The 12,441-nt window shown below is 37.0% G+C and overlaps 1 protein-coding gene and 1 pseudogene across 1 annotated transcript in view; both read right to left on the bottom strand.

Moving 5' to 3' along the window:
• NBDY (negative regulator of P-body association) overlaps positions 1-12,441 on the bottom strand; it is an 88,110-nt gene that overhangs the window by 7,567 nt on the left and 68,102 nt on the right. The gene's annotated exons all lie outside the window — the stretch shown is intronic.
• LOC120593529 (ras-related protein Rab-31-like) lies at positions 6,454-10,262 on the bottom strand (annotated as a pseudogene).

Here is a 12,441-nt window from a genome sequence, read left to right as displayed (position 1 = left end):
CACAGTGCATTCCAAGCCCTATGGCCTAGAGCCCTTTTCAGCTCTGAAAAAAGGGAGCAAGCAGGAACAACAAGGCATTACCACAGCAAATGGCCTCACTATCTGGAACTGTGGCAACCCAGTAGGCAAGTATCCAAGAAGCCATAAGTACCCGCCTCAATCCAGCTGCAACAAGCACGCCAAATCCACCCAGGGCATACAGTATACACAGCGGTCACTTCTACACAAGGCCACGTTTTCAAGACTAGGAGAGACACAGACATTTTGGCTAATTCATATAAACAAATACAGAAAGCAAAACAAAATGAGAAAAGGAAAATGTCTCAAATGAAGGAACAAGGAAAATCCCCAAGAGGAAAAATAGCAACTAATGAAACAGAGCTAAGTAATTTGCCTGATAAGGATGCTCACTAAACTTGAGAGTGAAATAGAGGAACTTAAGAAGAAATTCAACAAACAGAAAGTATAATAAGAATCAAACAGAGCTGAAGAATACAATATCTGAAATGAAAAAATACATTAGAAGAAATCAACTGCAGATTAGCTAATATCAAAGAACAGATCAGCAAACTGAAAGACAGACTAGCAGAAATCAAACAATTTGAACAACAAAAATAAATAAATAAATAAAAATAAAATAAAATGTGAATAGTTTAAGAGGTCACTGGGACAACATCAAACATACCAACACTGACATTACAGAAATCCCAGAATGAGAAGAAAAGAGGATCAGAGAGTTTATTTGAAGAAATTGTGACTGAAAACTTTCCTAATTTGGGAAAAGAAACAGACATCCACATCTAGGAAGCATGGAGAGTACCAAACAAGATGAACCCAAAGAGATCCACACCAAGACATACTGTAATTAAAATAGCAAATGATAAAAAAAAACTTGAAAGTTGGCTTCCAGTCAAAATGGCGGAGCAGGTAAACGCTGTGCTTGCCTCCTCTCATGACCACATCAAAATTACAACTAAACTACAGAACAATCATCATTGGGAGTCACTTGAAGTCTAGCTGAACAGAAGTCTTACAACTAGGGATACACAGAAGAGGCCACCTGGAAACTAGAAGGGGTAGAGATTCAAAATGGGCTGCTCCCACCCTCACGTGTGGCAGTTGAGAATTGGGAGAAATATCTCAGCTGCAGAGGTCCCCCGGAAGATCAAGGGGTCCAGGCCTCACACTGGGCTCCCCAGTCCAGGGCTCCAGTGCCAGGGAAATTAGTCCCCATAAGTTCTGGCGGTGAAAACCAGTGGAGATAGGACTGAGTGAGACGAAGGGCTGAGGGAGTCGCCGAGTTTCCTCTTAAGGGGCCCGCAGACGAACTTACTTGGTGACGGACTCACTGGCTCTGAGCTCCAGCTATGAGGTCGCAGCTTGAAAAGTGCCAGGGACATATGGAGAGGAAATGAGTAAGTAGTCTGGCTTCAGGGTGAGGGCTAGAGGGGCAACTTTCTCCCAGACATAAGTACTGGCAGAGGGCTTTGTTCCTTTGTTGAACCCTCCCTCACTCAAGCTTGCAGACACAGGCAGGAGCCATATATGAATCTCCATCAAAGAAGCTAACACTGGTTGTCCCACCCTAGTGAATTCCTAAGACCTGACCTCTCCCAACGTGCAGGCCCACACAAGCTGATTCCAGTGGATTTTCCATACAAATGACCTGTCTTAGCTCTTACTGCAAACTTCCCTAAAATCTCTCAAAGGTTCACAAAACCTAAACAAGCAGCATCTAGCTTCAGTATTCTCTGTACCTCTTGCTGAGCAGCCCCAAGCCCAACACTAGCGGAAGCCAGCTTCAGTTTGCTGCTTGGTCTCTCAAAGTACTTCCAAGCCCAGTGTGGGTGGTGGCTATCTGCAGATTACTTGGTGGCTCATGCCAGGTAATCCTGAGCAAGGCACAGGCTACAGCTAGACTTGGCCTGCAGGAGGGCATGTCCTAGGAGACCCTGGCCTGCACACCCGGCGGCCAGCTTCTGTCTGAACTAGAGTACCACCGGGGTCACATCTGAGAATGACACACGCAGAGGGCAGACAGGGCAGGCACTAAAGCCCTGCTAAAGTGAATCCTCATCTGTAGGATCAGCCCCTATACAATATCTCCTTCACTGGTCATCAGCCCAAGGGTCAATCCCTCTCACTGATGAGCAAACAGCAACCAGGGCTCAACTACAAAAGGAGGGCACACACAACCCATACAAGACACATACCTAGAGCACCCAGCTCAAGTGACCAGGGAAGACTGTGCCACTGGGACTCACAGACACCTACTACATAAGGCTACTCTACTAAGACCAGGAGACATAGCAGCGCAACCTACTACAAAGGAACAAACACAGGGAACAGGCAAAATCAGAAGATGAAGAAACACGTCTCAAGTGAAAGAACAGAACAAAGTTCCAGAAAAAGAACTGAACAAAATGGGGACGAGCAATCTACCACATGCAGAGTACAAAACACTTGGTATAAGGATGCACAATGAACTTAGGGGAAGAACAGAGGAACTCGGTGAGAAATTTAACAAAGAGATAGAAAACATAAAGGTGGAGATAGATAACATAAAAAAGAACCAGTCAAAAACGAAGACCATATAATTGAAATGAAAAATACATTAGAAGGAACCAACATTACCTTAGATGGAGAAGACTGAATCAGTGATTGAGAAGACAGGGCAGCAGAAAACACCCAATCAGAACACCAACAAGATAAAAGAATTAAAAAAAATGAGGATAGTTTAAGGATCCTCTGGGACAACATCAAGCTTACCAACACTCACATCATAGGGATAACAGAAGGAGAAGAGAAAGAGCAAGGAACTGAAAACCTATTTCAAGAAATAATGACTGAAATTTCCCTAACCTGTTGAAAGAAATAGACATACAAGACCAGGAAGTGCAGAGAGTCCCAAAAAAGATGAGCCCAAAGAGGGCCACACCAAGACACATCATAATTAAAATGCCAGAGGATAAAGATAAAGATTACTAAAAGCAGCAATAAAAAAACAGTTAGTTATCTACAAGGTAGCTCCCATAACTGTCAGCTGATTTCTCAGCAGAAACTTTTCAGGCCAGAAGGGATTGGCAGGAAATATTCAAAGTGATTAAAACAAGTTCCTACAACTAAGATTACTCTACCCAGCAAAGCTATCATTTAGAATTGAAGGATAGATAAAGAGCTTTTCAGACAAGAAAAAGCTAAAGGAGTTAATCATCACTAAGCCAGTATTACAGGGAATGTTAGAAGGACTTTTTAAGAAGAAAAGAAAAAGAAAAAAGATCCAAAATATGAAAATGTCAATAACTACATATCTAGCAACAATTACTTTAAATGTAAATGGATTAAATGCTCTAATCAAAAGATAGTGTGGATGAATGGATAAGAAAACAAGACCCTTACATATGCTGCCAACAAGAAACTCATTTCAAATTGAAAGATACACACAGAGTAAAAGTAAAGGGATGAAAAAAAGATGTTTCATGAAAATGAAAACAAAAAAAATCTGGAGTAGCAATACTAATACCAGATAAAATAGACTTCAAAACAAAGGCTAAAACAAGAGACAAAGGAAGACCCAGTTATCCCACTTCTGGGTATTTATCTGAAGAAACCCAAAACACCACTTTGAAGGGACATGTGAATCCATGTTAATTGCAGTATTATTTACAGTAGCAAGATATAGAGGCATCCTGGGTACCCATTAACGGATGAATGGTAAAGAAGAGGTTATGTATATACGACAAACCGCAGCTAATAGCATACTCAATGGTGAAAAGCAGAAACTCCTTCTTCTAAGATCAGGAACAAGAAAAAGATGCCCACTATCACCATTCAACATAGTATTGGAAGTCCTAACCACAGCAATTAGTCAAGAAAAATAAAAGGCATTCAAATTGGAAAGGAAGAAGTAAAACTGTTACTATCTGCAGATGCCATGGAACTATATCTAGAACACCCTAAAGATTTTACTAAAAAACTATTAGAATAAATGAATTCAGTCAAGTTTCAGGATATAAAATCAATAAACAGAAACCAGTTGTGTTTCTATACTGATTCTATTGTGATTCTATTCTATTCTATATTGATATACCAATAACAATCAGAATGAAAAATTAAGAAAACAATCCCACTTACAATTGCATTAAAAAACATAAAATATCTAGGAATAAATTTAACCAAAGAGGTGAAAGAGCTGTACTCTGAGAACTACTGGAAACTGAAGAAAGATATGGAAGCAGACAGAAATATATGGAAAGGCATACCATGGTCAAGGATTAGAAAGATCGGTATTATTAAAAATGTCCTTAATACCTAAAGCAATATAAAGATTCAATGCAATCCATATTAAAATACCAACAACATTCTTCTCAGAACTAGAATAACTAATCATAAAATTTATATGGAACCACAAAAGACAATGAATAGCCAAAGTAATCTTGTGAAAGAAAAACAAAGTTGTAGTTATCATGCCCTCTGATTTCAAACTATACTACAAAGCTACAATAATCAAAACAGTATGGTACTGGCATAGAAACAGGTAAACATAGAAATGGAATAGAATAAAGAGCTCAGAAAAAAAATTCTCTGTTATATAGTAAATTAATCTGTGACAAAGGAGGCAAGAATATACAATGGAGTACATAAAATCCCTTCAGTAACTGGTGTTGAAGCAATGCTTTACTATAGAATAAAAGGTGGAAAGGTCCTAATTGTCTGCACTGGTGTCTTCCATATGTGAGAACTGGGTCCAGCCCAGATAGAAGCCCTTCATAAAAACACGAGAAAAAAGAGCAGTTTACAAAACAAAGCACCAACATTAGATCACTAGGTCTGGTTTTAACAATGTGGGTTAAAAGAGTAAACTAGATATCTAAGATGTCTGAATACAGCTCAGAGTCCTTCAGTTTATAAGCTAGTTCATTATCTAACTTACTATGAGCACTGCAGAGCAATGAGAAGTGAAGTCCCTTAAAAGGAGCTCAATGCAGCCATCACATGCCATGTTCCTTGATCTTAGAGGAAGTAATTGAGTCATCCAAACTTCTCTCAGAAAATGAATTCAGTTCTCATTGGCGCACAGCCCTTTTGTTCAATAAAGGTTTAGTTTTAAGTCTTCAATCTTCTGTAGTCTACAATGTAACGTCATATTCAGCATCCTAGTGTACCATTTTCAATTATAAAATGGCAAGTCAATTATGTACCTACATAAAATATTTGCATGACTCTACTGCCATCTTAGGGCTTTTCACTGGGAAATAATCCCAATGAGAACCCATGATTACATTATATAACACACTCATGAGCCAAGCTCACCAGTAAAATGGATTATCTGTTGGTATAACAAATATAAAATCATATTTATACATAGACACATGAAAGGGGAAAAAAAAGAGGAAAAGGAGCAAATTTGGGGAAATTGGTTGAAGGATGCTACGTCACATGAAACTACTTGACATTTTAGAGCAATAGTAATTTCCAGACCTTTACATACTATTACTTGCTTACAATTCGATTATTAGAACAGCCAGAAAATAGTCTCAATGCAGAATAAAGGAAGATAAGAAAGTTTGGACAAGGCTTAAGCATTTATCTTCAGAGAAGATTCCATGTCGATGCGAAGGCTTGCATGCCCAAGTGCTATCTACTCTCTTTTTCGATTGCTCTGAGAAGTGATTATCATATATAATGTCATCTGACTGGCTTAAATAGTTAAGGCAGTACGGAAAGGTAAAAGAGTGGTTTCACACCCTCATGTGCTTCTGAAATAAAATTATGGGCTTGTCCATAGGTAGCTCTCTACATGCGAAAAGACCAGCTATTTTATGTAACATGCAACCACTAGAGACCCAGCCCAAAGCTGCATAACTCCACAGGCACACATACCACGTTAGCTAGGCAACCTGAGAGGCTGTCTAGAGATAAACTCAGGTTCTCAAGAACAGCTGGATGGAGAAAGGTTCCAAAATAGGCCCACATGTCACCTGGAAAGAGGTCATTTCAATTTTCAATTTTCACCCCAAATTTTCTAACTTTGGGAAAAAGCATGATAATTGTTTGGCCTCAAATAGAATTGTGTTAGCAAGTCATGTTGACAATGTGGAGAAAAATCTTAAAAACCCTGAAAAATCTCTGCCAAGATATCCAAATGGCACTTGCTAACATTTTTTGAGGTACCTGTGTGGGAGAGCTCAGAAGTACTCTTGCACCAAAAATAAGTGTTTCCAGTCTTCACATTCTAAGACTACTCTTGTAAGCTGAGTGAAGCAGGAAGTAAGAACATCAAACTGACAGCATATTCTTGAGTTAAAAAATAAATAAATAAATAAATAAACTTAATCTGTGATTTCTACCTGTTTTCTTGATTACCATCCAAATAAAGAAGTATAAGCTTGATCCTGGTCTCTCAAGGCCTCTTCTTTTTTGTCGATGGCAGGACTCGATGTCTCTATGTGTCAAGAGCACAGAGGGCACAACTGTGACAAGACTGTGAAGCACCAGCACACACTGAGTTACTCAAAGTTGGAGGTCTTTAATCAGCTCATGATCTCTCTCTTGGCTTTTACATTGTAGGTTTTCAATAGATATTTGCTGGCCCTTGAATGTTCATGGTAAAGAAGCTACTGGCTGGACCATGCTGCACCATTAACCTTTTCTGAGGCTATTATTTTACAGTTTCTTAATCTCAACAAAAGTCACCGACCTAAATATCCTTTAAGAATCACCTCTCAGTTTAAGCCCTAATAGGAAACCCACTGCTTCTTGATCCCAGGTTTTTATGAAAGTTAAAATGGTAATAGGATTTGGATTTGGAATAGAAATAGCTTTTCTTCCTTTCCATGCCTTTTCTCCCTTACTGCCTTTTGATTCAGACATCTTTAATTAATTGAGCAGACCTGGAACCTGAAAAAGTAAAGTTTTTTTCAAAGCCTATTCTCATTTAATCAGCTTTCCAGAGTTGGACCCCTCACTAGCCCTAATACCTCCCCAGGCTTGGCATCGTGTCAAATGCTTTCTCTCATTTTGCATTTGGGGGTCTAGAATCTTAAGCTGCTGGTAGTCCCTCGATGGCTTTCCTGTAACCTGTTATTAATTGCTAATATTAGAAGTTTGTCCTATTATATAGACTCAAACATCTTCTAGTGGATATCCATCCTATACATGACACGATGACATATTCTCTTAGTAAATAATACTGTGTGTTAAAATTCTCTAAGAGAGTAATGATTTATTGCCGTGGAGGTGATGCATGCCAAGTGGTCTCTGGAATAATATCTATATCCTGTATCTGTTACCGATTATACTGCTTAAATGATTCTTCCAAAGTAGGTCTCCTAGTCCCAAAATTATATACAATATTTTTAGTCAAATTTGGCTTGTTTATATATGACAAAACTTAGAAAAATGTTCATCAGGTAAAAGTTGGAGATGTAGACAATAGTTTCTAATACATCTTTCTCCACTTTTATAACAGCTCAAGTCTACAGCTTGAGTGATGGTCCAATTATACTCCACTGAAAGGTTAATTAAATTAATCTTTCAGTGAAGGCTGGTTAGGTAACAAAGACAATAACACTGAAGAAGTTACTGGAATTTGGCTAGGGAACACAGGTATTCAGAGTGGAACACTACTTTAGCATCTCACACACATAATGAGCCAGTAAGATTTTTGTACAAATTGAGAATGTTAAGGTTTTTAGCAAAAACTCAAATATACTTATTACCTAACATCCCATCTTCCCATCTGCATTTCATGTACAAATGGCTTTGTGGTGGATTTTTCCAGAATTTTCTCAAATCCTTTTCTATGGACATTTCCTGCCCCATTCCTGCAGGTCCTCCAGGATGCCAAGCCAGCATACTCACTTCTAAGTGAGGTACCAGGCCATGGAGAATGGGAGGGCAGGTCCTTCAGCAGTGTGTGGGGAGGTGGCTCTGACTTCTTCAAGTATCAGCTAGCTTAGGCGGTTTGCTTCCCAAGTTTGATTGCTCCATTGTTTCCTTTCTCATGGGAGTCCAAGGGTGGGTTCTAGAGACTGATCCCCTGAAAGAGCTCTTCCATATTAATAGCATTTTTGCACTTGTTTTGACCACCATGGCACCTACAGATTCACATATTCCTTTGTATCCTTCAAAGGAACCTCCCTAATATCTGAGGGATCACATTTGTTCCCAGCAATAGCCATTAGAATGTTTTCTGGACCACGTTCTTTCACCAATTCTTCAAGGTAAGGAATGACTCCTGTTTGGTAACATCATACACTATGACATCTGTAAAGGATCCATGATAGTACATGGGAGCCAGTGAATGAAACTGTTCCTGATCAACGGTGTCCAAGATGAGGAACTTATGAAGTTCATTTCCACAAGGCACGGTTTTGGTCATAAAAGATGCCCCAGCGTCAGGCCGATGTTGTAGTCAAAGTAATCTTGGACAAATCGACATACAATACTTGATTTCCAAAATCTGTTGGCCCTCGAGGAGACACACTTTGAGCTCCTGTATGGCTCTCATGTACTCCAGGCATCAGGCAGGGGCTCAGCATCCTCCGGAGCCAGCCCTTGCCACACCCTCACCAAGCAAGCATACATACTCCAGTCTCCAACTTTCTCTTTTGGTGCCCTAGGGCAAAACAACCGCAGCTGATACTTCTGGGCTGCTGGGACCCTCAATAACCCACTTTCAACAAAAAGCAGGTAATCCAGAGAGAAAAAATTAATAATAAAATATTTCATTTAAATAACATATTAGACCAGATTGAGTGAACAGACATTTATAGGACATTCTATTCAAAACCAGGAGGGTACACATTTTTATCAAGATCACATGGAATATTCTCCAAGACATCATATTTTATGACACAAAATACTTCATAACTGAAGAAAATTAAAATATCAAAAATATTTCAGTATAAAAAGTAACAACTACTGCTATTTCTCAAATATATATACATACATACATACATACATACATACATACATACATACATACATACATCGAGGCAACTTCTCCCCCTTAGAGCAATGCTATTCTCAATCATTTCTTATTCTGTGAATATCTTATTTTGAATAAAAAGTTACTAAACCCATTTTTAGGACAACATTTTTTACCTGACAGACAAATCTTCCAAATTTTCTAATATCATCTCCTTTCTCAAAAATTGAAATGTATGTCTATGGAAAAATCTATCTTTATGGAAATACAATGCTGTATTGAGGCTTTTACTTGTTAATTATATTAGGAGCAATTTCTTCTTTGTCTCATTACCACTTTCTTAGTGCTTTTTCCTTTCTTTATATTTCTCATCTGATTTTTCTCATTTTTTATACCTCACTTATGCATATCATTTCTCAGTCGCTTAACATAGTTAACACTTAAGACTTCCCAATAGAGTCTAGTAGGAATGCATTCCATTGTGAAAAAAAAGCTTTTGCCAAGGAAGCTAAAGAAGACACAAGAGAATTTAAAGAAACATCTATTTTCCTGTCTTTATATGCCTGAAAGGAACCTGCTGCCTAGAAGAAAATCTATTTAGTTCTACAGTATAACTAGTTATGAGCTTAGACCAAAATCACTAACATTCAATGAATCATATTATGCCATTGACTAGAGCCATCTTTCATTTTTAAGAATTGATATAAGCTTCAGGTAGCTGTAGAGTCCATTTGCCTACTGTATACAATAGTTTTATATAAGCTAAAAAAAACAAAGGCAATGAAGAATTGATTCAGAATGGTCCAGCATTTGACATATCACCATAGGCTGTCCTACAATACAGCCTCTAACAAAACTAGTTGTCCCAAACCCCTGGTGATAGAACTGTTCACCTTTTTACAAGAAAAAAAAATCTTATCAGACAACAATGGTATGAAAGTAGAAATCAATTACAAAAAGGAAACTGGAGAATTCACAAATGTGTGGAGCCTAATAACATGATACTTAAAAACCAAAGGGTCAAAGAATAAACCAAAAGAGAAACTTAAAAAAACTTGAGACAAATGAAAACTGAAATAAAATATACTAAAATTTCTGGGATGCAGCAAAAGCAGTTCTAATAAAGAAGTTCATATTAATAGACACTAATGTTAAGAAACAAAAAAGATCTCAAATTAACAAGACAATTTTACACCTCAAGGAACTAAGAAAGAAAAACCTATTCCCTTTTAGAAGGAAGGAAGCCCTTTTAGAAGGAAAGAGACAACAAAGATTAGAGTGAAATAAAATGAAATAGACAGCAGAAAAGAAAATAGAAAAGATAAATAAAACTAAGAGCTGATTTTTTGAAATGAAATATAGAATAGACAAACCTTTAGCCAGACTCATAAAGAAAAAAAGAGAAGGCTCAAATAATAAAATCATAAAGAAGACATGTTACAGCAGATACCATAGAAATATAAAGAATCCAAGAGACTATTATGAGCAATTTTCCAACAAATTGGAAAACTTAGACTAAATCGATGAGTTCCTGGAAACATACAATCTTCCAAGAATGAATAAGAAAAAAAATACAAAATACGAATTATAGTTACTATGAAGGAGATTAAATCAGTAATCAAAAGCCTCCACAAAAACAGAAGTCCAAGACAACATGGCTTCATTGTTGAATTCAATCAAATATTAAAAGACAAATACAATCCTTCCTAAGCTTTCCAAAAAATAGAAGAGAATGGAGCATTTCCAAATTTATTTTGTGAGACCAGTATTATCCTGATGCCAAAACCAGAAAAAGAAACCGCAAGAAAAGAAAATTATTTTCCAAATATCACTGATGAATTTACACATGAAAATTCTCAACAAAATATTAGCAAACTGAATTCAGTAGCACATGAAAGTGATCATATGCTAGGATCAAGGAGGATTTATTTCAGGGGTGCAAGGGTGTTTCAACATCCACAAAAGAATCAATATGATATACAACAGTAACAAAATAAAGGATAAGATCATATATATAATCAACTCAATAGATGCAGAAAAACAATTTGGCAAAATTAATCATCCATTCATGATAAAAGAAAAAACTCTCAACGAAGTGAGTAAAGTGGGAATGTACCACAACATAATGAAGACTATACATGACAAGGAAGAACAAATGAAGCAAAGTCAGCAGAAGGAAAGAAATCATCAAAATTAGAGGAGAAATAAATGAAATTGAAAACAAACAAATAAACAAAAAACAATAGAAAAAAATAAATGCAACAAAGAGCTGGTTCTTTGAGGTTAGTAAAATTGACAAACCCATAGCTATACTCACTAAAGAAAAAGAGAAAGGACACAAATGACCAAAATCAGAGATGAAAGAGAGGAAATTATGACAGACACTGCCGAAATACAAAGGAACATGCAAGAATTATATGCAAAATATATAACACCAAATTTAATAAGAAGAAATGGACCACTACGTAGAAAAATACAACCTTCCTAGACTAAATCATGGAGATCTGGAAAATCTAAATATGGAAATTTAAACAATCATCAAAAACCTACTTCCAAATCTAAATATGGATATTTAAACTATCATCAAAAACCAAAAAAGGAAAAGTCCTGGGCCAGATGGTTTCACCAGTGAATTCTACGAAACATTCAAAGAAGATTTAATACTTATTCTCCTCAAACACTTCCAAAAAAATAGAAGAGTTGGTAATAGTTCCAAATTCATTTTATAAGGCCAACATTACCTTGATACCATAACCTGGTAAAGATAACACCCAAAAGAAGAAAACTACAGACCAGTATCTCTCATGAACACAGATGCAAAAATCCTAAATAATGCTAGTGAACCAAATACAGCAACAACTTGAACAGATTACACACCACGATAAAGTGGGCTTCATCTCAGGAGCACAGGGATGGTTCAACATAAGCAAAACGATTAATGTGATATAACACATAAACAAATTAAACAATAAGAATCATATGATCATATCAAAAGATGCAGAAAAAACCTTCGACAAGATACAGCATCCAATTATGATCAAAGACCTTGGATTTAAAGATGATTTTATGAATTTGATCTCAAAAGCAAGGGAAGTAAAAGCAAAAATAAATGAATGGGACTATATCAAACTGAAAAGCTTCTGCTCAGCAAAATAAATCATTTTACTTTAAAAATATTGGAGAAGATGCAGAGAAAAAGGGACCCTCATACACTGTTGGTGGGGCTGCAAATTGATACAGCCACTATGGAAAACAGTATGGAGTATGCTCAGAAATGTAAGAATTGATCTGCCATATAATCCAGCAAACCCTCTGCTGTGTATTTACCCCAAAGACTTGAAAACTCATTTCCAAAAGATATTTGCACACCAATGTTCATAGCAGCATTATTCACGGTGGCCAGGACATGGAAGCAACTGAGGTACTCTATGATAGATGATTGGATAAAGAAGCTGTGGTACATATATACAATGGAATATTACTCAGCCATAAGAAGAGATGAAATATTG

Source organism: Pteropus medius, unplaced genomic scaffold (genome assembly GCF_902729225.1).
Source record: "Pteropus medius unplaced genomic scaffold, Ma_sr-lr_union100, whole genome shotgun sequence".
NCBI lineage: Eukaryota > Metazoa > Chordata > Mammalia > Chiroptera > Pteropodidae > Pteropus > Pteropus medius.
This window is presented reverse-complemented; position numbering and strand designations above follow the sequence as displayed.